The following is a 25,496-nucleotide window of genomic DNA, read 5'->3' as shown; positions in this document are numbered from 1 at the left end:
TTTTTTTTAAGGAAAGGTCATAAACTACACAGGGAACATCAAGCTCTCCTCTCTCACCCCCCTTCCCTCCTCCCTTAAACACAGATTTTTTTAACAAATCCACTTTTGCTTACACCCAGGTCATCTGTAATTTTAGACCTTCAACCACCAGCCAGTCCCCTTTAAAGATTACATAGCAAATGTGACCATAAATTTGCCCCACAATAAGAAACGAGTTTGAGCATGCCCCGAAAGAGGGATTTATGTGATTGTTTTCCTTCCAGTGGGCGTGGTGAAGGGATATAGAAACTGTCAGCGAGAGCAGCAAGCGGGGTGATACTTCACAATAGCTACCTGAGTAATGCAGGAGAGATTATGCCTAAATTGAGGACTGCCATTTGAGAGGACAATTAATTTTCAGGCTATCGTAAAAGCTCTGTTGACAATTCTCAGCTGAGATTTTGCCTCTCGGCGAGGGTTTACACAGCTTTGTTCAATACAGGCAGTGGTACTGGTGCCATTCTTTGGGTTAAGTCTAGGGATTTTTCCCCCAAAGAAAAGCCTAATGCCTATTATCGTATTTCTTTCTTGACATGCAAGAAAGCTTTTGTGTGTTTTTTGTTAATGCTCATTTCTAGATCTTCACCTGAGACCACATCTCAGACAGCTGGTTTTTTTTGGAAGTGACTGATTCAGTATCCTAATGCAGCTGGGCAGATAAAACTGAAGCAGTCAAAGTACAAGCAGCCTCTGATCATGCGTGGTCAGGAGTTTGCTCGTTACACTCCTTTGCTGGTCCCTTGCAAGCACCCAGGAGCACAATGGACTATAAGAATGGAAAATCTATTGATATCTTATGTTGCACATGGGAAAGATTCTTTTCTGCATGCCCAAGTCATCCCACCAGTGAGTAACCAATTTTACAGCAGAAGATAGCAGATGATGGTTTCGTGCTCCCACGGAGAAATTCTGAGCCCCACCTGACTAGAACTCCAGGACTGCCTTTATTTTTTTGCTTCAGTGACAATAATATCCCATCCAAGCCCACTACAACAACAGAATGGCATCACTACAGCGTGACATAGGGCATGTTCTCCCAGGAGGGTGTCTAAAAGCAGGTGCCTAAGTGAGCCTCTGGGCAGCTTTGAGAGCCCAGGGACCAGAAACAATGGAGCTAAACTTTGGAAAAGGTCTTCTGCCACATCTAGGTCACTACGAATCTCCAGCTCGTGGTACCTGGATGGAAGCATCCCTGTTGGAAGTGGCTGGCCTTGCCAACGAGTCTGATTTATTACTAGTGACAAATTGTCTGTCAGGAGGCAGCTGTTTCAGACTGATATACAAATGTTTGTGTACTGAGACTGTAAGACGAAAGGGTTAATTATTCAAGAAATTCAAGCAGAAGGGGAAAAAAAAAGTTCCAAGCTCAGGGAGGTTATCATTGCCTTTTGCGCAGGCTGGTTTTAATCACTTTCTTGTACCTCTCCCTGACTTCATTTATCAAGCCTTCACATAAAAGTTGCAAAGTGAGGTTATTCAGCGGATACCTCCATTCATCTCGGATGATTGACCAGGGTGGTTTGCAGTACAAGCTAACCTGGGTGATGGCATTCCTCCTGTTTTCATTGCACAGCCTGCTTTCATTTTATGCTGTAATTGTGTTTTCACAAAACCATAACCAAATAGGCTGCAGATCCCAGGTTCCAGATTTATTTACAAACACCCTGACCAGCCCCCTCAGCCTTCTCCTGTTATCTGCTTTACGCTGCTTTGGATCTCTCCGCCAGGAGTCTGGGGTGGATTAGCACAAGATAGGAACTAGATCCAATCTAACCAAGGGAACCTAATCAACCCATCCTTCCTCTCCCACTCCTTCTCCTCAGAACAAATCCACATCCTGCTTCCACAAAACTTCTCATGGGAATTAGCATCTGATATTAAATACTTCTTTCTGACTTTGCAGGAGCAGCGTCAACCTCCGGAAGGTAACACAAGGGCTTGTGCTACTTGACAGAAAGAGGTAAAGCACTGCACTAAGCAACTCAGGAGACTTAAAAGAAGAGGACACCTGATCAGGGACCATCACCTCCACCAGATGGGCCATTAAGGTCCGTGAGGTAAGTTGTAGATATTATCCCCGTTCAGGGTGAGTATATGTGGATGAAGAACCATCTTGCATAGACTGAGTTGAAATTTTACCTGCTGGTATGGCTTCAGAGCTGATCATGAAGCAAAACATGTAAAAAACCTTCATCCTGTCTTTTACAGAAGTAAAACCTTGAGAATTTGGATTCCTCTGATCAGCAAACAGCTGATTCACAAATAATGTAAGTTCAGAAATCTCAGGTGGGGTAACTCAGATATTGATGGCTCTGAGGCCAGTTAGACTGCTTCACTTCAAAACTTGATTCAAATTTTTCAGTTCACTTCCTTTGGGAAATGCACACTGACTGAGAAAAGCCCAATCAGTGATTGTGAAGAGTTCCTGTTGGCACTGCTCATCTGCGGTCACTTCCTAGGCAAAGCCTTTTAGACAAAAGCAGCATTTCCATCCAAACAACCTGAACCAGCTTGGGTGAGGGAGAGGAAGGATGATGGGGCAGAATTGCGGAAGCAGTCTTTGTTCTATTTAAAGCATTCCAATAAGATTTCAACCACAGAATATGGCAACAGAACTGATCACAGGGGAAAATGTAATCAAAATACCTTTCTGCATTTTGCAGCCACAAAATTGCTGGCAAATCGTTGTAATCTGGCTTTGTTGAAGCAGAGGGCATGAGTCAATGCTCCAGGAAAGAGTTTCAGCTAAGTACTTTCCAAGTTAGTTACCTTGCTCAGGGCCAACGCAGAGCTTTGTATACTTTCTGTTACAGAAAGGCGATCCACAAGTGACTTTTCTTTCTGTCCTATCCTTCCACTTTAGTGCTGGAGCGACTCAGTCTGCCTATTCAGGTGCAGCAGACAGAAAAGCTGAAGCTTCAGGTTGACAGAGATTCTGTTGCTGCTTTTTTACCCTTATGTTTTGCTTCTGCCTCTTAACAGCAGATTGTTTTTGTAAATTACAAATTAACTTTGATTGAGAACAGCAAGGAAATCCATCCAGCCTGAAGCAAGAAGAGCCTTCAGGCAGGTGTTGGTAGGCTTTCTTTAGAAGGCCTCCCTGGATATGTAAAGACAGTTCATTAGTGCTGGTTTGTATATCACTGCTGCTATCTTGTTGATAACATGTTTGTGTCCAATCTGTTTTTGTCTGACTCCAATTCTAACCATAATTCAGACAGAAATATTAACCAGAGAAGGATTCTCATTCATTTTATCATCTCCTTCCAATTCCTTGCTTGCAAAGGTAGTTCTTAGATTGCACCTTTGATAAAAAAAAGTCCACTATTGCTTCTGTTGGACTGAATTCCATGTTCCTGAGATTAATTATTCTTTTTTTGGTGTGTGTGTGTGTGAGTACAGAAATTGAATGTTAAGACTAAAAGGAGCTCTTGCCTCTTTCTGATCAAAGAACAGAACACTCCCAGACCTCTCAGTGACCTTTTAGGAGATGCTCTGGGGACTCTAAAATCTTAGAAGAAGCAAAGGCTCAAGACCATGAACATTATTAACATTAGATGCTGAGAAGGTCTTTGATCGAGTGGAGTGGAATTATTTGATAATAGTCTTCATACAATGGGAATGGGAATAACTTTTGGAGGTAGATTTCCTTCTCTGTATGCCCTATAGCAGATGTCAGAGAAATGCAGACAAGAGAAAAGTTTTATTCTTTTCTGGCAATATTTATAACACGGGCATATTTCATCACAAAGCTAATGAACAGTGTATTAGCAGGAAGATTACAAAGGTTACCATCCCACTGAGATCGTACCTTGCTGTTACAAATGTAAATTGAAACGTTACCTTCCTGAAGAGATGTGAAAAAGATTTTGCTGTAGTGTTTGAGACAATAAATGCTGGGACAGAATGGTAATGGAGAAATGAATGTATCAAATTAAAACTTGGCAAAAGAGGAAAAAAAATACATTCACCTTCCCCTCCTCAAATTCAAAAGACACATTCTCCAGTTGTAAGGAAATGAATCATTAGAGAGTAAACCTGCATTATCCATGTATTGAATCTGAGGAATGAAGCAGGATTCATTCAGGGCTGTTTTTTTCTTTGAGGATGGCAAAGACTAGCTGATTTATGTGAGAAATTTTAAGAGAAATCTTTCCCCTAGGACTTCACGTAGTCCCTTATTTTAGGATAAAAATCAAAAACTGCAGGCTTTTGGGTTGCTTTTCTTTTTGCTCTGTGGTATCATTGCAAGACAAAACTTCCAGAAGATTTTTCATAAACTCCCACATTCTACTGCTATAAGTTCATCTTGACAATCAGCACAACTTCTTTTGTTGCTCATTTTAACATGCTAGCCTATTCTGCATTGCCTGATACCAACAAGGAGGGGAAAAAGCCCTATTTGAACTTTACCCTGTGATGTAATATCTCTTTCTTTGTACTCCAAAACTTTATAGGCTTTCCTTGTTATTGTGCCTTATTGAAAACTCATGCCTTATTTGCTGTTCATTATTATCTTTTCAATATTTCTGTGTCTTAAGGTACCTTGTATTATACAACATTTGTTTCTTACGATTTTTCTTCTGCAAAAGGTATGCTTTTGCATTTTTGAACTGAACTGCATAGTGTTATTATCTGTCAGTTTCTCTGATTCTCTGGGTCTCCATCATGAGCTGAACATCATCCAACAGAAATGTTTGCAGAATATATTAGTTAAGAGCCCGTAGATATCAAATATCCGGCAAGAATGGAAGATGCAAACAGTTTTAAAGACAGCAGAAAGTGTGTTTGAGGTTTGATCTACTTATGAAATAGTGAAAATTAATAAATGGATGTGGAAGATAGTCCACCCTAAATACATACAATGCCGTGCTGAATTCACAGAGCTGCTATATTTTTAATGCACTTGCAAAGTTTCATCTGCAAATTTCATTAATATATTCCTGTAGATCCAGGATGGCTTCTCCTCAGGAGTCTCTACTTTCTGGATCATAAAGTTGTCTTCACTGTAATTTAGGAACCTCTGCGATGATGCATGTTCAGCTGTATTTGTTAATCAACAGATGTCTGGGTAGTTAAATTCCTCCATGAGCCTTTATCAGTACTTCTATTCTGGGATTCCCAACTGGTTCAAGATGTACCTCTCCTAGTCGGCAGCAGTACCATCGCTCAGAGATCAGCATGCACAGCACGGGCCACGCTTGTTCAGCACAGTCTTGGGTGGCTGGTTGCCCTGATCGCTGCTAGTCTTACCGCTTGAGTTGGCCATGCAAGCCTAGAGTCAATGTCTTGTTTGTTCCTGCCCAAAGGCCAGGCTGTAGGGTAGCTGGGGCTCTGCCCCGCTTTCGTAATTCTCGAGATCATTCACTGCAGTAACTGTCACTGCTCTTCCTGTAGGGCTGCCGCCTGTGCTTGCTGCTCCTCCATAAATTCTGACAACACCTGCTGCTCTCGCTATTCCCTCATATATTACATCTACAACAGAAGCATGGAAACACACGCTGCTCACACTTCATTTGAACAGGCACCTTCCCAATGTAACACGCTGATTCTAACGCTGCCTCCTTGAGGGGTTTGGTTTCAATAAAACAGGCGTGATAATGAGTTAACAACACTGGAGTTGAACTTTTCTTCAGACCTACCCAGGGCTCCTCGGCTATCCCAGCTGCTCTTTCTGCACACTGGGTCAGCTCTTGCCTTGGAGAACCACTTATGCCCACTAGGCCACTGCTTGCAAAGAGACAGCAGCATGCATTCAGCCTTCTGCCAGTGGGAGGAACATGTGATAGCAGTGTGGGAGAGTTTTAGGCACACGCTGCCAGGCTGCTCTATTCCCTTAGGCTACTTCTTTGCATTACATATTAAGGAGCTTTCCCCAGAGCTGGTCAAAGTGTAAAATAATAACCTGATTTGCAACCAGAAGAGTTGAATCTGGATCACTATGATTCAGGGAATCATAATATTAGTTATTAATGAGTACTCAGTCCACCGCTGGGTATCTGTGAAAATGCTCCCAAATCCTCAGAGTTTAAGGAATTTTAGGCTCAATGATATTCACCCAGAAATTTACATGTTGTCACTCTTCCATCTAGAAATATTTATCATCCAGAGGCCAGAAAAAATCCCAGCTATTTTTCAGTTTTCTGAGCAATCAGAAATGAATAAACACAGTCAAAATAAATGCTCAATTTTGAGTGAGCTGAAAGGCAACTGTTCTCCTTCTGCACTGACTGTGCCCCCATAAGTATTAAATTTACAGGTGTTGGAAACAGTTTGCAAAACATTTCTTCTGAAGAAAAAGATTATATTTCCCACCTCCCAGCAAAGGCATAGCTAAACTCAGCTGTAATTTCAACAAGTCTTATTCTGCACGGCAGCAACTGGTGAAGTTGCTCCTCTGGCACAGGAAGTTTTCACTGCATAATCAGCCCATTTCGCTTTGTCTGAAGCCAAAGCACTTCCCTCTCCTGCCGAACACAGTCAGGAAAGGAAGGAGGTGCAAGAGTATCATTTGAACTGCTCCATTTGCAAGAAGGAGTTTAAGACTTTGTGACCCTCTGCTAATTTTCCCTCCCAAACAGTTAGATCACAGAGGCTCAACTGATAACAGTCTGGAATCACTTCAGGATGCTACTCATCATTAAAAAAGAAGATAAAGTGCAACCAAAAATAATTGTTTCTTACTTTTCAACAGCTGAATTGATCTCCTTTGTCTACACCCCTCACCAAGGTTCTGACTTTTTTCTAGTTAGCTAGGAAATGTAAAGTCAAACACCTGTTTACCAGACACGGAGCTATGTCTCTGCCATTGCTGATCCATCTGTGGAACATAAACATAACCTTCACCAGCTGCTTCTTTTAGCATGGGCTGGTAATGGAAGCCATTATAGAGCATATCAACAACATACTTTTCTAATAATCATGGGCCAGAGCATTGCGAGGCATAAGCTGGCAGAGCCTTACTGGAAGTGATAGCACTGCACCAATTCACACCACCAGAGGAACACACCCCAGCTTGTATCCTTCACATTCTTTCCTTTTACCACCCTCATTTTCCTAGTTTCTAGTTTGTTTCTGTTTTTCCATTATATTACACTAATGAGGCAACATGTTGCGGAACAATTCCTGGGCCAGGACCAACAAGTAATGGATAATTGCCTTGGGTACCATACAGCCTCAATATTAATGACTCTGAGAAAACCTCAGAAGATTCAGAGGTGTGATAGTGCAAAGGCTTCAGCTGGATTTGGGCCAAATGCCCCATTCGTATGAACACATTCACCTTTGTTGACTTCAGGAGAATTATGACGGCTTTTGTTTTTGCAAACATGCTTTAGGTGATTCACAACATCATGCCCAACCTCATCCATACTCTTTAGATTTCAGTTGAGCTTGAAATCCTGCAGTGCAAACAGAAGACTCCTTTTTGTCTTGCATAAAGAATGTTACAACTACAGTGTGTTACAACTATAATTAAGTTGCTGATAAATCCCCTTATCTCTCACGCTACTCCAGGAAGCAGTAAATGAGGATGTGCTCCTGATGAGCATTGACATACCTCTTTCCCTGAGTCACATCAGTTAGGCAGGTCAAGATCTTGATGGCGACCCAAGACAACATTCATCCTCTGCTCCGGCAGCTCATTTTCCTCCCAGTGTAAAGCTCAGACAGACCGAGGGACTTTCTAACTCTTAATTTTCAAGTCTGGACACAACCTGGGACTCGAAAAAGAAATTCCATTAGTACCTAAGGCTCTCAAATGGGATAAAGACATACACCTTGTGAGACTTCAAACTCAGGGAAATCCATCCTTTTGAGTCCAGCCCAGAAACAGTTACCTAGTGGAAACCCATTAGAATTTGGTTTCCTTTTGATATTTTTGTAACTTGCGCTGAATGCTAAACCGTGCTTTCCAGGACTTCTGCAATTGTTAAAATCAACACTCACCTCTAATATATTCCGACTTAAAGTGTGCAACCTTGCTTAAAATGCACTGCTAAAGCATATATTTTCATGTATCGTTATGTCTAAACGCATGATAACCAGGTTGAAAATCAAATTATCTCTGTTAAGGTGAATATTAGAATGTGACTACTGCCTGCTGTGCCTCGAATGAATCTTGTAAACACAATCAAATCTCTCTCTCCCTCTCACACACAGAGACACATGCACGTCCTTGCACAGGAAAAGAGATTCTTCACCTTCTGCCATCGTATTGTCACAGCAGCTCATGTTTATTGTGAATGACATCTTCAGCTACAACTCAGCATGAGCTCCAGCATGCTGGAGCTGAACATCCTACCAGGAAAATCAGCAGCGACATTAAAATTGTTTCATGAATAATGAAAAAATAAATATCACATTAACTGCAGGTACACAAAATGCTTTGTTTAACTAAAAGAGTTAGCAGAGGAATCCCAGGTCTCTGAGGGTAGATACTTTTTATTAACTGCGGGTACAGAACTTATTTAGATGGAGCTGTTTTCATTATATTGCTAATTCTCTCAATTACACAAGTGAGAGAACACGTGATCAGCACTATTAGTAGGGCACAGCCTTCTCTTTCACAAAACTCTAAACTGCCAGAAAATCACAAAACAACAAACCCTCAGCACTTGCAGCTATCAGTCTCTCAGCGACTCCGGCTCTGAGTACGGAGGTTTAAATACGTCTCCCAAGTCCAAATTTGTGCAACAACAGTTTTAATCATTTATGGGAGCAAAAAGGCTTCAGAGGATGTAATGCAATTATGTAAGTGTATAAAGCAACAGAGAATTCAATTGTCTCGATGCCATACAAGGCGAGGTTATTACAGGATCCTAGCAAAAGATGCATAAAGCACGACTGCACTGGATCCAGAGTTTCCCTGGCAGCATCAGTGTGTGTTCCTGCCAACTGTTAGAAGTTCAGAATCACTAATTTGAGGGAGAAGAAACAAGCTTCATTTGAATTACGGGGTTACAGTGACCAGAGATTTACATAAAAGTTATTTGCAGTGCAAATGCTATATTCTGCCCTATTAAGGACTGAGCAAACACATTTTTTTACATAGCATTAATGTGTCAGACAGAAGTGAAATCTTACAGTGATTTCAGACTTTGGGCTAGGCTGAAACTTGGGATCTTAAAATGCAAGGGTTTCTACAGGAAGGCAAATAGACTTGCTGCAAGAATTGGAAAACAGCCTCGCTACTGTCCCTTAAAACAAATAAAGAGAGCTGTTATTCCCCATTCTTTTCCAAATTTCATCCACATCCATAGCAAGAATGCTCAGAAATGTTCCAAAGTGCCAAGAAGCATGAAAATAATTCCAAACACATTGCCACTATCATACTAACCATTGCTTATAGACTTATTAGCATGGAAATACTCTCAGAATAACCTTCTGAAAAGCAATCTGAAATAATCAGCTTCATTAAGAGTGCAGCTAGTAAATACGGGCTTAATATTAGCGATTCAAAAGACCCACCTTCTCTCTCAAGGAGTGTGAAGAGATTTGCTTTCTAGCTTTCACTGAGCCAGGCACAAAAATGGTGTCTTTTCCACAAGTCTTCCCCTTTTTATAGAGAGTAGTACACTTTATGACTTCTTTCTTGTGAGTTCAAGTTGCCTGCACGTCCTATTCATGCAGGAATGCTCATTTCCTGTCTAAAAACACATGCATTTATTCTTATTTGTTTAACAGCATTCTAAATGGCATAACAAAAAGACCAGTAAACAGGAATGTTACACCTTGTTTGTATCTGCACGCAAAGCCTCTACTCATTCTTTGCCTTTAAACATGACAGAAAATTAGGATTTTTTTTTTCTTTTTGACATGCATCAATGCTTGCGGGAAAATAAAAAAGGACATATGTCTACAATATGTATCTCATCAGGCTCCAGCTATTGTCAGGTGGGCTTAGCCAGGTGCTTCAGAGCTCTCCTTGCTACCAGCAAGGTCAAATGGTGAACCGAGGGTGGGTCACCATGTAGATCTGACACGTAGAGAGAGACGCACCTCATTATGTAGTTAAAAGAGTTAAAAGTAAGCAAAGGTAAGAGCGAGTAAAACCCATGTATTACTGGGGAAGAATTTGTCAGTCAATAGCAACGCAAGCTGCGATTCTATCTATTATACAGGAAAGGTAAAAGTATTCTACTAGGTCACTTAGTTACTTCAACCAGATGGAATCCAAAATGTTCAGAAATTAAAAATCCATTTATTCCTCCAAAGTTGCATTCCATCTGTTTTCAGACATTTATGGAATCTTTTTGCATACAGGATATGGCAATCACTGGTGCCTTGGAAATATTTCTTCCCCATGCAGCTCACAGAAAGCCTGGATGGCTATAGACAGCATTGGAGCAAGCCTTTTTCTTTTCAGGTGCTCTTACTTCTCTTCAAAATATAGGAAACTTTACTTTTGTTTTAAATAGAAGAATCATAAAACCCAGTGTATCACTGTCTGCAAAAATGCAGCAGGAACTTTTAATCTTAGAAAAAATAAAAATAAAACCATGCTACTCCCTACTCTTTCCACCTTGAAAATTTTAACTTTCCTGCCAGTCTGTTTCTCATTTTCAGCTTGTGGAGACAATAAGAATGATTCAGATGCTATGAAGGAATGTAGCTTGGCATGTAGCGATCTCCGCCCTGAAGATAAAAGTGACAAAATTACCCCAGAAGTTATAAGCTCTAGGCTCCATCAATCATTTCATAAGAAATATTTTATTTCATTCAACTACATATTGTGCCTAAACCTAACTGGGGCATGGTCCCCTTCCTCCTATCACTGTTCTCAGCATCTTCAGCTTCACCAGATGGAAGTGTATCATCTGGCACGCAGGCTGAATTTTCTGTGTATGACACAAACAACCACGTTCTCTCTCCTTCCTCAGTACTTTTCTCTGCAGTCAGTGGCTCACCCAACAGGTCAGCATCACCGAGCCTTACTCTGGTTGACGCTGAGAATATTTTATCCCTTGATGAGGTTGACACATAATGTAAGTACAGGTTATAGCTCTACTCTCAGCTATGTTATAATTCCATTTTTATTCTGATTATCCACATCTCAAGTTAAATCTCTCCCACATTCTCTGCTGGAAGGAGCCAGCTACATGCCACCAAGCTGAAAGACATCCAGCAGAAAACACTGCCCCAAAACTTCTAATAGGACAAAAATGCACCAGGTTTGGTGGTCTTATGGAGTCCTCCAGTGCTACATCAGCAGTCCTTGCACCCTAAGCACACTTTGTTGCTTCACCATGACTGCCATAGAGCTTGTAGCTCTGGGGGTATACACATTTTTCATTACCAATGCCTGCATTTTATTCAGCTCCCCGCATCATCTGGATAGCTGGCAGGTGATTGTCAGATAGAAATGAGAAAGCACTCACAAATCCCAAGCCAGCACATCAAAAAGCTGAGAACTTGCTTCTAAGCATAAAACTGCATTTAAAAAATAGCAATGAAGAAGAAAATCAGAAATGGTGGGTGCTTTGTTTCTGCCTTTGGATTTAATTCTGAGTATTGGGTCACATCTTCAAATTTCTTTTCTGCAACTCCAAAGACAGGGAGAAAAATGGAAGTTAATACTCATACTTAGTTTGATGTTGCCCAAAAATGACACTTAAACACACATAAATGCAGTAAGAATACTGCTATACTTTTACTGAGAACTGTACTAGTGATACCAAGCCCTGCTATAACAAGGCTGTACTTTGCATCACTCCAGATGTGAAATGCATGAGCTTTGACTTTGAGGTTGAGGAACACATGCTCACAGACCATATTCAGTCAGCAGCAGAAACAGAGACTAGATTTCCTGCTCTTCTGGACAAATGTCCTCTTTCAGCCACTGGGAAAGCTAACACTGAGAAAGCTTGCTGCCCGCAATAGACAAAACGCAAGGGGAAAAGCAAAACCAGAAAAAAAAATGAACTGGTGCAAGATAGGCTGTTGTTGAACATACCCAGGATGCATCCATCCATGGGGCAGGCATGCATCTCCCCAAATGTAACCTTCTCCCCAGTCAAGCAAAACACCTATTTCTCAAGAGCTCGAACTAATTAAAGGTTTCCTTGGGTTCCACAGAGGGACTTGGCCCCACACCTCTTTATCAGCTGCAGTGCCTGCCCTGATTCTCTTTAGTTTCACCCACCCCCTGCTAAGTTTAGAAGAAAAGGCAACAGCTGTGGCTACTGACAGAACAAGGTTGGCAGCTGCAAAACTGAGATGCCACATTTCAGCATATAATTTTCTTTCCACAGTGTCTCTCCCTAACTTTCCTCTTTAAGAGGCACTTAAAATCCATGTGTCTGACTCAATTATTGTTATTGTAGCTACGGAACAGAATGTGATGCTGATGAGGGCCTACCTGTCTAGTTAGCTTCCCTTTCTGGATGCTTTCTTTCTTTGATTCATCATTGCTTGTGACACGTGTATTGTCTAAACTATGTTCATGAACAAGTCTCTAATACATTCAATGGAAGAAGGTGAAAATCAGAAAACAGCATATCAGTTGCACGCATAAATTTATGTGCTAAGTTTAAGCATTCTATTGCTGAGAAATATCTTACAGACAAACCATGATTTTATTATAAATTAAAAATAACTGTACTTGCAGTAAGTTTAAGAATAAAATTTATTTTGCTTTCTTTGATTAGGAGAGCACTGACACTGTATAAACGCTTTGTCTTTATGAACTTTAATCTAGAGATTCTGCATTCCTCCAGCATTCAGTACATTATCAAATCATATTCAAAGTACTATGAATTCATGCCCCAGAGGGCATGAACCCAAATTTAAAGTCATCATCATTCTGTATATTTTCTGCTCCGTTGAAGGTTTTATGATACAGGCTGAATGTCTTTTCAGGACAATCCTAAAAATAAGCTAATGCAGTGGGGACTGAATTTATTGGACGCGTACACTCACCTTCGGTTGATGTTCTCCCTAGGTCAGTTCTCATGTGATTGGCAAGGGATCGTGACAGCTTGTATCTTCCTATGAGAAACCTGTGTAGACACTGGTAATTAGAACTGCCACTCAGTCCTTCCTGACAACAGCTACTGCAGTGGCACTGGGCCTCTGAACTAGCAACTACCTCAGGAAAATCCTGTTTCCTGGTGTCTTCTCCTCCATAGGCACACACCTAATTGCATGTAAACATTCAGTAATTTACTACACCACAGAAAAACATTGGTACCTTCAAGCTGAAAATACAGAGGTTGATAAATGCCTAAGAACTGCAATTCCAAAGTGTCACCTGCAATGTAGTTCTCCCAACAGCCTTCCCTGACTGCTGCCTGAATTAAGGGTACCTCCTCGGTAATGGAGAAATTAAGAAGGGTCTCAGTCTACCTTTCAAGGAGCCTAACCCTTGGTCTAAATCAAGAGTGCTGAGGCTCATCAGCCAGCTTGGTATTCAGGAAAAAAGCACCCAAACACAACACCACTGTGGTTTGAAAATATCAGTGCATTTTTCTTGGAGCATTTTCCCCAGTCACAAGAACAGAAATGCTCAATCAGCTATATTTTTACCCATAATTAATTTACTCACCAGCTGTTAATGATTGCAGCTGAGAAAAGGAAAGAAACTTGATGGAACAGGAACATGAATGTGAAACAACACTTTTGAGAGGCAAATATAAGGAAAAATGTTTGGAAACATCTTCAAACAAAAAGGATGCTGAAGTACTTCCTTGTAGTATGACATCTCTTTTCAAAGCCCAGAAAGCTGAGTATCTATGGAATTAAACTTGGATTCTATTCTCAGCTTTGCCACAGTTTTGAGGTATCATTTAGGTACAGTTTCTTGTCTGTGAAACGGGGCTAACAACAGAGCTTCAGTTTCCATGCACGGTGCCTAGCTAAACAGCATCACATTAAATAGCATCTTCGTCCTGCGGTAGAGAAATAAAGAGGCAGAATGAGGCGGTCAGGAACTTTTGAGATCCAAATGGCAGTGAAATCTAATCTCCAGACCATGGAAATCACTGGAAATTGACTTCAAAACACTGTTGATTTCAGTGGGTTTTGGATCAAGGCTTAGCAGAACAAACTTACCGCATGAAGACAAGTTTGTTTTCCAGAGCAACGTTTGACTTCTTGACAGGAGCTAGTGTGCTGAGCCAGACGGTACCTTGGGGGCAAACCTAAGCCAGAGGGTTGCACTTAGTCCCAAGAGCATTTTGTGGAAGGAGCTCCCTCTCCATCCCCCCCATAGCTTGTTCAGGATGACACAGGATTTTCTAGCTTACCCACTTAGTAAAGCAGAAAACATCTGGCAGCAGAACAGGCGCGCTGAACCCTGAGATGCAAGGAAGCCAGGCACTGTGGGAAGGGTCAGTCACAGGGAGCTGCTTGAGCTGCTTCCACTTCCCACCCTGCCAGCATCAAGCCTGCCAGAGATGGGAATTTTTGATACTCTGTTCAGAGAACTCAGTGTGCTGAAGCTGGAAGGCACTGCAACCATTGCAACGCTGAATTCATTTTTCCCAGTAACAGTTCAGCCCAAAAAGAGCATGGTACAGTGTATTAAGTATCCTGATAGAGTTTTATGCAACCACTCTTAAGAAACCAACCCAGAAATGGCAGTGCTGTATTTTTAGATGTTTAATTATGAGTGTACTCCCATATATGTGTTTCAGAATGAATCCAGTAGTGTAATCATGCAACGGGTCAGAAATTACTGAGCAAATAATACCATTTCCTTTTTAGACTTCTATTATAGCACGGTAGCAATGTAATTGTGTTGAATTTGGGTCCCAATGCACATAAGTGTGGAGCTTTGTCTGTGTTCATGGAGATTTCTCATTGAAGTGCCCACCCATCACAAACAGCACACCCTCTACTTCTGTCATTGCTAAATTATCCATTCACTGCATTCAAAACTCCCATTAAATTCAGCATTGAGCCAATGACTCCATTTTCAGAGGGTGGAAAACCCAACCAAGCTCATTCACTGCAGCCCACAGCCCCCTTCTCAGATAGGGCAATGGAGATCAGTGTAGTGGTTTATGTACTCACTGCATTGTAATTCATGTGCTCAAAGTATTCACTGTTAATCAGAGGCAAAAAGCATTTTAGAAATGCTGCAGATGGCTCAAAACTTATCACTGTAATCCCAGGAACACAGGTGTTAAGATTGCATCCAAAGGAAATCACAGCATCTTAAGCACTGAAGTAGACTTACACCAGCCAAATAATTAGAACCCTCCCCTTTCAGATAGCATGCAATATCACTGCACTTGAGAGCTCGTGATGTTCACAATATTCTGATTTAGAAGCAAATGATCTTTTCCTTATTCCTTTCCCTTACCACTCTTCACTGCTGTGTAATAATTGCTATCCAAGTTTTCCACACATGACTAGAACAGGTACAGGAGATAAATATCCTTAGTTAGTAACTGATTAGCTATTAGCAGAGGCTGAGTTGTGGAAACTTCCCTTGGAGAAATTTGTAAAGAACAGTTCCTTTTCAAATTGGGTCTTGTCTGGCAACCCTTCAGCCACCACTTTGTCCCACATCCAACCTCTCCTACATCCTGCTGATGTGTTGAGGAACTGTAATAAGTGTGGACCCAACAGGTACTCAAAGTCCAAACATAACTACATTTGAGCCATCTTCAGTGCAGGTTTGATTCTAGAAATCTTACATTGAGAAGTACCTTATTTCCACTAGTGTGGTTGCTTCTAGCTGGAGAAGGTAAAAATTGTTCTGAATGGCACACAGGTTAGTGCAGCTGAGACCTTGAAAATGCTCTTAGTTTACATAACATAGAAAGACAGCTAGAAAATGATTCTTGCTGACTCTGACTAAAAATATGCTTGCAAGATCATTAATGGATCCTATTTCCTGTAACTGAAAGGCAATTTGATAAAGCATCCATTGCCAGATAGTGCCACTAATTACAATGGGTTCTTAACAGAAATAAAAAATGATTTTCTTTTTCTAGAATAGCCATACATCCTGAAGGTACACTGCTGGCAAGCCCTCGAGTGTTTATATTACAAACCAAGCAATTTCAATAACCCTCAAATTCATTACATTCAGCTAGATGCTAAGGAGAGGTTCTCTTTCCCACTGGTTTCCAAGAAAACACCAAAATAGGGCCCCTTATTTTTCACAACAACCAATGTTGTTGCATGGTTTGCATGGTCAGGACCAAATTACAGTAGCAGGCTTTTAACAACTGCGGAAAAGACTATAAAACTTTCTGCCCCTTATTAACTACTGTGTGACTATTAGGTTTATGGGCAACGTTAACATTGCAGTATAGGAACAAAAACATTGTAAACGGCCTCCAAAATGTTGGGAAGCAATTTTCCCCAGGAGAGACAAGGGGCCCTTCCAATACCTGTAAGGTATGGGAAGGGTCACACGGCACACATGTAAAACAAGATTAAACTCTCTCTTGCTTTGTAGTTAAACCCAATTGTAAACCTGGGCAAGTGCTAATTTTAAAACAGAGCTCCCTGCTCAGAGCTCCAAAATCTCCACTGAAAGTTCATGGAAAATGAAAGCTGCCTCTTTAAAAGGAATCAGCTTGCAGCTCCCCAGAACGGAGCCCCTGGGCAAGTGTTTCAAAATATGATTTTTATAAACAAATCTGACATAGCAAACTTAATGCAAACCCCTATGCATATAACATCACTTATGTGTGCAACTCGTTTAAATTATAGCTGTAGAGAGAAGGAAATAAAACTGGCATATTAACCTTTGGCACAACAGTACTCACGTGCTCGCAATGTTCAGCAGCAGATGATATTACTGTGACTCCCACTAGTATTGTCATGTGAAGAGTCTGTCAGAATTCTTGTTCTAAACCTCTGCAGTCAGAGTTTATTAATTCAGCCATGAGCATCCGTTCGAGACCTACCTTGGCACGTACAGTTTGAAGAGCAAAATTTTTCTCAGTGCAACTTCCCTTTCCCAGTCAACACTGTATTTAAAGCCTCAAAAACACACAAAAAAAAATAAAGCAGAAATTCATGAAATGCAGCATTTTCCCATCACCATTGTATTTAAAATCACGGAACAAAAAAAAAATAAATTAAAAGAGATATTCATGAAATATAGCATTCCACAGCTTGCCACAAGCTCACTGGATGCCTTGCTTCCCAGCTGTCCTTTTTAGAACAGCCAATTCCTCCTTCAGAGAGTGAACTTCTTCCAGTAGTTCAAAAGGACAAGGTACACTTATAAGCAAGATATGCTTAGATAGGTTCAGATATATTTTTAGAAGTGGCTGCATTACAGAATACCCATACACTCCCCTCCCCATTCTGAACAACAGAGAGGCTGAATGACGTATTTTTAATAGGCCAGACCTGCAAGTTTTAATTGCACTCACATTTTTAAGGTGAAAGGGACTTAAACTCCAAGTTTAAGTGCATTTGGAGCACTTTTGAAAACTGGCCTTCATGGTATTACAATACAGAGCAAATACCTACACATCTTTAAAATGAGCCATAAAGCTATCACATAGCTTTATAACTTTGTAATAAACAACTTGCAAATGAAATTCAATACAGTCTCAGACAAAAACATCATATAAAATGAGCCTTCCTCGTGAAATAATGCCAGTATGTGAATACGTGACATTTTGGTCAGGAGTTTCAGACAAATTATCTATACAACAGCTTGGGATGTCCATTGATAGGGTTTCTTCATTCACCTTGGAAGTTTCATCACACATGAAGGACATCAGTATAACCTGTTCCACGATTTCACCTGAAGATCAGTTATCTTTCAGAGCAGCAGAGAAACAATCTAACCAAGTACTCCAAGTGAGAACATCTCTCTTTATTTCAAAGAGTGACTCATAAAAGGCAAAGCATTAAGCCAAAATTTTCAGAACTAAACAAGTCTACAAAGTTGACGTTAATAAAATGAATCCTGAGAGATATTAACCAGGGCAATAAGGCAAGTTCTGGAGTCCACCTGCATTTCTCTTGCCTGTGCAATGCCAGTGGAACAAGTGCAGTCTTGCTGCTGTGCTGGAGGATACGATGATTGAAATTGTCAACTGACTAATGAGCTATTAGATTAGAAAAAGTTGTTTTACCAAAATAACATAGGGCTATAGCAAGATATGTTCATATTACACAGCTTTAAATGACGTCTAGACTGATTGATTTGAGCAGTCTTCACTTTTCTTACTTTGTGCAAGAATCCTGAGAGCCACCTCTATCTTCTCCCTTCTGCCTGCAACCCCTTGGGCCAAGAGCTAAGAAAAGCAATGTGATGTATTCCCAGCATTGCTGATTAAGGATGTGATGCCTTTGCTATTATTACTTCTGATGAAAGTGGGGCAAATCGGGACTTCAGAAGCAGATCTGCAAGCTGTACGTAGCACAGGGCCAAAGATCAATGTATCTGAAGCAGAAGGGGGGGGGGGGGGAAGACATTTTCAGTACCAACAATAAGCTGTGAAGAAACTTAATCCTCAGAGGTCAGATGTACATCTGAAAGGCCTGGGCTGCCTTTGTATCAGAATGTAACAACATTAGCCCTAATGACTTAATAGTTTTGCCCTTGACTTGTGTCAACAGGACCCTATCTTATTACATGGTAAATTAGTTGCTTCCATTCTACTCCACACTGCTGGGTGATGGGAAAATAGAGGCAGTTGTGGCAAAATTGGAAATGTAGCCCACTACGTAATAGTGTTGCTTACCAGTACACAGTAGTACTTTAATTTCTGTGGGTGTGATGGCATAAAGGAAGACCGGACACAGAGTGGGGAAGAAGATGCAGCGTTTGGCATTCAGGAACCACAATCACAAGGAAGGCATCTCCTCGCTCAGTGTTGTGCAGTGCCACCTAAGGTCACCATCTGCTGCAGACATGGAGGGGTAATGAGCTAGGGTCAGGCGTAATGATGGTTGGCTCTAGGTAACAGAAGAGGCTTTCTTGTGCTCCTCTTCTCAGGGAAGTTTGCTGCTTTTAGAAAGTCATGTCACATCCATCCAGGTTCCAAAGCTGCCAGGTAACCAGGGCTGCATCAACACCTGGTTACTGAGAGCCCTTCCCGCACAGAGCAAGGATAACCAGGGCTTTCTAAAAGTGTTGCTCTGACAAGGCAAGCATCTCTTCCATTTAAATCAAGAAAATCCCTGTTTCCTGATTTATCGGTCTTAAAAACTGTCTTCTGAGTGCTAGACAAAGGGTTAGTTTTCACAATACACACAAGAAGGGAGAGACATGCTTGTACAGTTATGTAAGTCCTCTTTAAGGAGTTTTACAGGCAAGTGAGATGCGGCTCCAGACACTAGACTTTTAAATCATTTAAAGCTGACATAAGCTGATCCTGTGTGCAGTTTATAATCATGTTTTTACTTTTCAGCTCTGACAATTACAGATTGTTTGTACCGGCTCCACAAGCACTCCTATTCAGCAGTATTGTCAAGGTCCATTCATCCCAGTCTCACAGCAGCACAGTGACTCTTTGCTTTGCCAGCCCCTGTCCATAACCTTCATCCAACTGTAACCAACCTCGAGGGGAGGGCCAGGGGAGCCTGCAAACAATCCTCATCTGCCATCTGTGGTAGCTGCAATTTCCCGTGTTTCAATGTGGTTTTCAGCCTGTCTCAGCTTGGCAGAAAGAAGTCTGGTATCCCCTAAGCGTGTTGCACTTGCAACCTTTGAAGATGTTCAAAAGGAAAGGAAGAAAAATAAATGAAAGTTCTTAGCCATTTTGCATGAAGTTGCATGAAAAGTCTTGGGGCCTAACTTGACTGGAACTGTTTTAAGTACTTCTCTGCTGCAGCAGCAGTGCGTCATATGAAAGGCTTTGTTTGGCACCTCTCCACAGTTATAAATAAAAACATATTTATCTCCAGTCATGCATATAATTTAAAAGTCGGACAGAAGAAACCTTTTTTCTCCTTTTAAATCTGTAGCAAGCCCAAGATAAATTCTTATAATTTATTTCTTTTAAAAGGAGGAAAAGAAAGAAAAAAGAAAAACAATAAAAAAAATAACTCGGTTATTTGGAAATCTGGAAAACAGATTATTTCTTTGGATGGAACAAAGTGTGTGTATGTGTCATCATGACTTTAAACAGTTCCATGGCTTCCCATGGAAATACTTAATTGAAGCTAATAAGATGTGGAGTTATCAGTGGTTTGTCATGATAGATTTCATATGGTCTTTCCAAGACATTTTATCTCCTTTCAGACTCACTGACCTAAGACTGTCTGAACCACCACAGATACTAAATTTAAGCAAAACCCTACTGAGAAACAGAGAGTGGACAGGAGCTTGGTCAAAGCCCTCATAACTGTATAACTCGAGCATTCAAACTTCCAATTTGTAGTACATGTGTCAACCTCCCACAGAAACATTCAACTCCAAGACTCGTTTGCCTGTTAGCACTTGCAGCATGGGTCAGAAGTCCTTCCTTTTAGTACCATGCTATTGGGAAATAAACTATTGTCATCAGATTACAGATCCTAACCCAAACCTCCCCTAGACTCCCATGCTTCACGTGCTGATTCTACAAGCCCACCTGCCTGATGCTTCAGAAAACCAGGTCCATCTTCTGCTAAACATGTCAGTCAATCACAACAAATACATACTAAGAACTTTTTGACTACTTGTAACAACAACAACAAGAAAATCATGCCCCTCATACATCCTGGTTTAGAAAAGCAAATCTCTGCTCTATTTGAGATGGCTCTATAATGCCCACAGGCAGTAATACATTTTAAACCATGAGCACGTATCTACTTATCCTTCAGGATAACCAGTAAAGTTCTGTGTCATTTGTCATCTGCAAAGTGCAGGTGCTTAATAAACAACTTCGTATACCCATTTCAGATTGTATCTTAAAAAAAATATATGACTTGAGCCAATGTACCTGTGTGACAATACAGTATTAAACTGTTCTGAACTTTACGGGAGGAGGAGAGGTTTTTCCTAGACTGATAGCAGCACAGTTTACAACACACTTTAGGTAGAGGCAATTTGAATAATTTTGGCACTCATTTCATACCTGCATTTTAGGTAATTAATGGAAGTGTCCTTCTAAGATTGGCCAAAATTAAACAGCTTATCAGTGCTGTTCTTCAGTAAGAGAAAATTGTAGATCTTTTTTTGGCATGACAACCTTTTGCTTTCTGCAAGTTTTCTTCTGCAGTCTTATTCCCTGCTCCTTCAAATGCATCCATTGCATATGTTTCTTTTTATTGTTAGCATCCATTTCAAATACACCATCCCCACTGATAATGTGAAGTACCTGCCTGTAGGGCTGTAGGGTCAGTCAGCAGCAAGCGCAGTGCACTCATTAACCTGTGAGCAACTTTGGAATTTAACTTCCACTGACCAAGACTATATTTAGAATTGAAGAAATTGCATGTAAATATCATGATACACGAAATGCAAGCGATGTAGTAAAAGCCATGGGATATTACTGCAACTAGAATTATTTCAAGTCAACACAGAGTGAACCGTGTGATAAAACAATTAGTTTGCAGCTGCTTATGGACTGGGACAGCCTGAGGATTTAATGTAATCTCCTATAGATGGAGGAGAAGGTACAACAGCTCTCTGCTCACTCTCTAGCCAGCAGTGTGTGAAAGATGCTTCCTGACAGCAATTCCTTTTGTGGGCATCCTTCCCTGGGACACTTCAAACTATCCATAAGGAGTAAGGGCAACTGGGCTCTTAATTCAGGTGTCTCGTCTAGTTAGCAAGAAAGGAACCCAGTCTGAACCGTTTGGCATACTTCTGCTGGCAGACTGCTTCCTCATAAGACAGTCTGTAACTGTGTGTGTGTTCCTTGAAATGGAGAAGGGCATAAGATTTACAAGGTTAGCAATGTATACTGCTGTAAGCAGCACGCACACTCAGATGCTGTGGGATTCTTTACCAGTTCAAGTTTGCATACATCTCAGCATATGGATGAAGCGAGCAGAGAAGAAGCAAGCCTGATTGTAATTACATTAAGCACTCTGGCAATAAGGAAAAGTTTGTGCTTGTACACAGATGGCTTTATGTTACAATGCTATAAATGTGCCAAGTTTCATGGCTTCACCACATGATGCAGCAAAGGAGCCTGATCCAAAGTCTGTGCAAATCTAATGAAAAACTCTCACTGACTTCACTGGATTTGAAGCAGGTTTGTAAGTCCACTGGACACACCTGGCCAAAGTGCATAGACTTATGCAGTGTTTTTGGATCAGTTTTAGTCCAGCGGGCCTTTTTTAGCCCAAGGGTTTATGCTCTTGAGACTCTGTTTTCCTTAAATGGAAAATGGACAAAGTCCACTTCGGGTTGATTAAAATTAATTTGACTGCCTAATGTAGCTCTCATGTAAGCTGTACACTTAAACTTTGCACACTATACTTTTTGGAAAATATCTGGGGGAAGAAAATATTAAATTCTTATTCTTATGAAGCCTCCAGAGTCCATCTGGTGTTTTTGATTCAAGCCCTCCTTTCTGTGACCCTCCCACCCCTACTTACTTCATGAAGGTAAGAGATCTTCAAACTTACTCTGAAAGTTCTTAATTTAGAAAAATAAACAAAAATTCTGTCAACTCATTCCCCAGTGTCTTACTATAACTTATTTTAGAGTAATAAATCTTCACTCTGACAGCTCTCTGATGATGCATTACATTAATACATCATAATGACAATACATGTGATATATTATGGATGTATTTTCTAAAAGGGATATTACCTATACATTCCATCTTCCTAGCGCAGCAGAAGATTGTCTGGGAAAAGGGGGGAGGGGAAGGCAAGGGATGTTTCTTACCCAGAAGGCAAAATCTCACAAAGAGAATTTGGAATTAGGGTTGATTGCCCTTGTTAAAATACCAAAGAGAATAAGAAATAAATTGCCTTCTCCAGACCAACACCTTCTATCAGTAATTCAATAATATCAGTAATCTAACCAATTACCTGTTTGTTCCTAAAGAACTGATATTCTGGCTGGAATAAAAAAGGGAAATCCATAATACGCTTGTATCAGCCATGGTAATACAGGATAAATAGACTTTAGGAAATAATCACAAAGATTTCAATAGGGTTGAAAGGCTGTGATGATGTGAGGTGCAACATTTAAAAGGGTAACTAGGGAGTTAGCTGTTAGCTTTAGTGAATAATCTGGCAAGAGTTGTGTACACTCCAAAGAGCCACCCATGACTGACACAAACCAAAATCTTCCCAGTGCCTGGACAAGGCGATGACAGGGCTTTTCAGTGGGAAATGAAGTTAAATTCTAACATGGGTATCTGCACTTCCACAACACCACAGTGCACACAATAACCAGATCATAGGTTAGTGTCTGCTGTGCAAGGCTGTGCACAAAGACAACCCTAGCCTCAACCCATTTAACTCAGTTGCCAAGGTTTATTATGCAAAATCAGCCACTGGCTAAGAGACCGTTGCCTGGAAAAACTGCAGCAATAATTTTCTCCAACTGCTCATCTTGAACATATGAGCTATGGGCTGAATAGCACAAGGTTTGACAGAAACCTTTGACAATAACTGGTTCAAACCACTATGATGCACCTGACTTGCATGCAGGTAACTCTGACAACAACTTCAGTGCTCCTGCTCTTGGCATAAAGAGCTCAATGGCAGTGAGAGCCTGACCTGAGCCTACCTGTAAACCTTCTCTTTTCAGAAACACAGTCTTTCCACCTACTGTCAGGATACTGACTACGCAGTATTCTGCTGGGAGCATTTCCCTGAGATACCTGGAGAGCCCTGAAGTAAGACAACAGACTTCTATCTCCTGCATTTTTTCTCATTAAGCCCTTTCTTATCAGGTTCTCTAGGCATAAGTTTTATTCTCCAGCACATATGCAATTAGCATTACAAGAAGCTACAAAAACCCTTCAAGACATCAAAAGGTTTCATATTGGAAATGGTCTTTTAACAGAAATAATCTACAACATTCCCAGGACATGCTCTTTTTAGAAATGGCAGGTGAGGGTTTCTGGGGCTAAATCTCTAGGAGAGAGAACCATGACATTTGTATTTCAGATCTGCGTCCTAGATTTTGGACCAGAAAAAGTCCCCTCATTAATCACATTAATCTTGATAGCTATAAAATCTTTCCTGGATTTTTGGAAACTACAAGGAGGAATGAAAAAAAAAAACAACAACCAAAAACAAACAAACAAACAAACAAAAAACAACAAAAAACCAACCAACCAACCAAGAAAAACAACCAAAAACCCAACTGTGGAGCAACAGGCTTCTGACTTTTTAGGAATTCTGAGAGTAACCTGATGTTTTGGTGAGTTTTGCAAAATACTGTGGACTTCCTTTAACAACACATTGCTGTTGGCTACCCACATTCCACAAGTATCCAACGTCCATTTGGGCCATAAAGCTTCTTGAGGTCTTACGCTGTGTGCAGCTGGCAGAACTGTCTGAGAATACATGTCTTCAGTAACCTCACTTCTTACAGACTTACCCACAAGTACACACTGTGCCGTTGAAATGGAATCTGATGATAAATGTTCTGGCATGGCAAATATTCATCTGCATCTCTGCGCATTTCACAGTATTAAGGATGGGAAGCATCTTCTCTCTCTGCTTGGTCTTAATGATGCCATTCCAAAGAGGCAGATCCAATACCTCTTTTCAGAAACAACTTGGAGGCCTGAGGCAATTCCTTTGTTGGACAATCAGCTTAAAAAATGAACAAAGAAAAAAACAAGAGATTTAGTGGAAGAAAAAGATTTTGTCATGCAGATTCACTGCAAAGTGTTAAAATATGAGTGAAAATCAAAGATAAATTTATCTGAGCATAAATTTCAGTGTAGAATCAACCTTGCTGATAAGCAGATTGGGTTTGAACTTGTCGCACTAATCTCAGTCCCAGTATAAGTTGTGCACAAAGAGTGACCTTGGATATTGCTGTTTTGACTTTGGTAGAAGCACTTGAGGAAAGAGCCCCAAATTCCTGGTGGGGACTGGCAGGTCTCAGAAATGCTGAAGATGGAAACATCAAGAGTGTATGCAGTATGAAAGGAGTGTTGATGTTACTCTGTTAGAAACATGAAAACAAGCAACAAAGCCCAAAGCAAGGGAGTATGATAACCACATTCTCTGAATGTGAATGGAGTTTTCTGAAAGGTGCTTATTGACCTCTGAATCTTCAATCTGCAGAACAGATCTAAACTATAATGAATATAGGAAGCTGCTAGGAAATAGCCATGGTGCCATGCTAGCTTGCCAATCTCCTGAGGGTTGATTATAGGCAAAACCAAAATGGTTCTAATGGAAATTAGCTGATATAATCAACCCTACCAAATGCATTGACAGTTTTCTATGACAACTTTCAAGAGCCTATTTTAACGTTATTTTTGCAGCATAAAAGCCGCCCATCAGTTTCTGGATACTACTGCTCTGAGCCAAGCAAACTGCATTACCAAGTCTCATCAAGACTAAATTTTTTGGACATGCCAAGTGCCTTCTTACAGGAAAAAAGAAAAAGGGGAAAAAAA

The 25,496-nt window shown here is 40.7% G+C and overlaps 1 long non-coding RNA gene across 7 annotated transcripts in view; it reads right to left on the bottom strand.

Annotated features, from left to right (window-relative positions):
* LOC104909502 overlaps positions 1-25,496 on the bottom strand; it is a 157,067-nt gene that overhangs the window by 53,183 nt on the left and 78,388 nt on the right. For 5 of the 7 annotated variants that reach the window (XR_002111551.1, XR_002111543.2, XR_002111547.2 and 2 more), the window contains 6 exons: positions 24,461-24,678; positions 14,089-19,669; positions 13,583-13,925; positions 12,958-13,037; positions 9,508-9,686; positions 7,598-7,754 (listed from right to left, as the gene is read on the bottom strand). This is a non-coding gene — a long non-coding RNA (uncharacterized LOC104909502). Of the gene's footprint in view, positions 1-3,562; positions 5,515-7,597; positions 7,755-9,507; positions 9,687-12,957; positions 13,038-13,582; positions 13,926-14,088; positions 19,670-24,460; positions 24,679-25,496 lie in introns of those variants that run through there. The other 2 variants (XR_002111545.2, XR_002111552.2) reach the window with 2 other exon arrangements.

Source organism: Meleagris gallopavo, chromosome 2 (genome assembly GCF_000146605.3).
Source record: "Meleagris gallopavo isolate NT-WF06-2002-E0010 breed Aviagen turkey brand Nicholas breeding stock chromosome 2, Turkey_5.1, whole genome shotgun sequence".
In the NCBI taxonomy this organism is placed as follows: Eukaryota; Metazoa; Chordata; class Aves; order Galliformes; family Phasianidae; genus Meleagris; species Meleagris gallopavo.
This window is presented reverse-complemented; position numbering and strand designations above follow the sequence as displayed.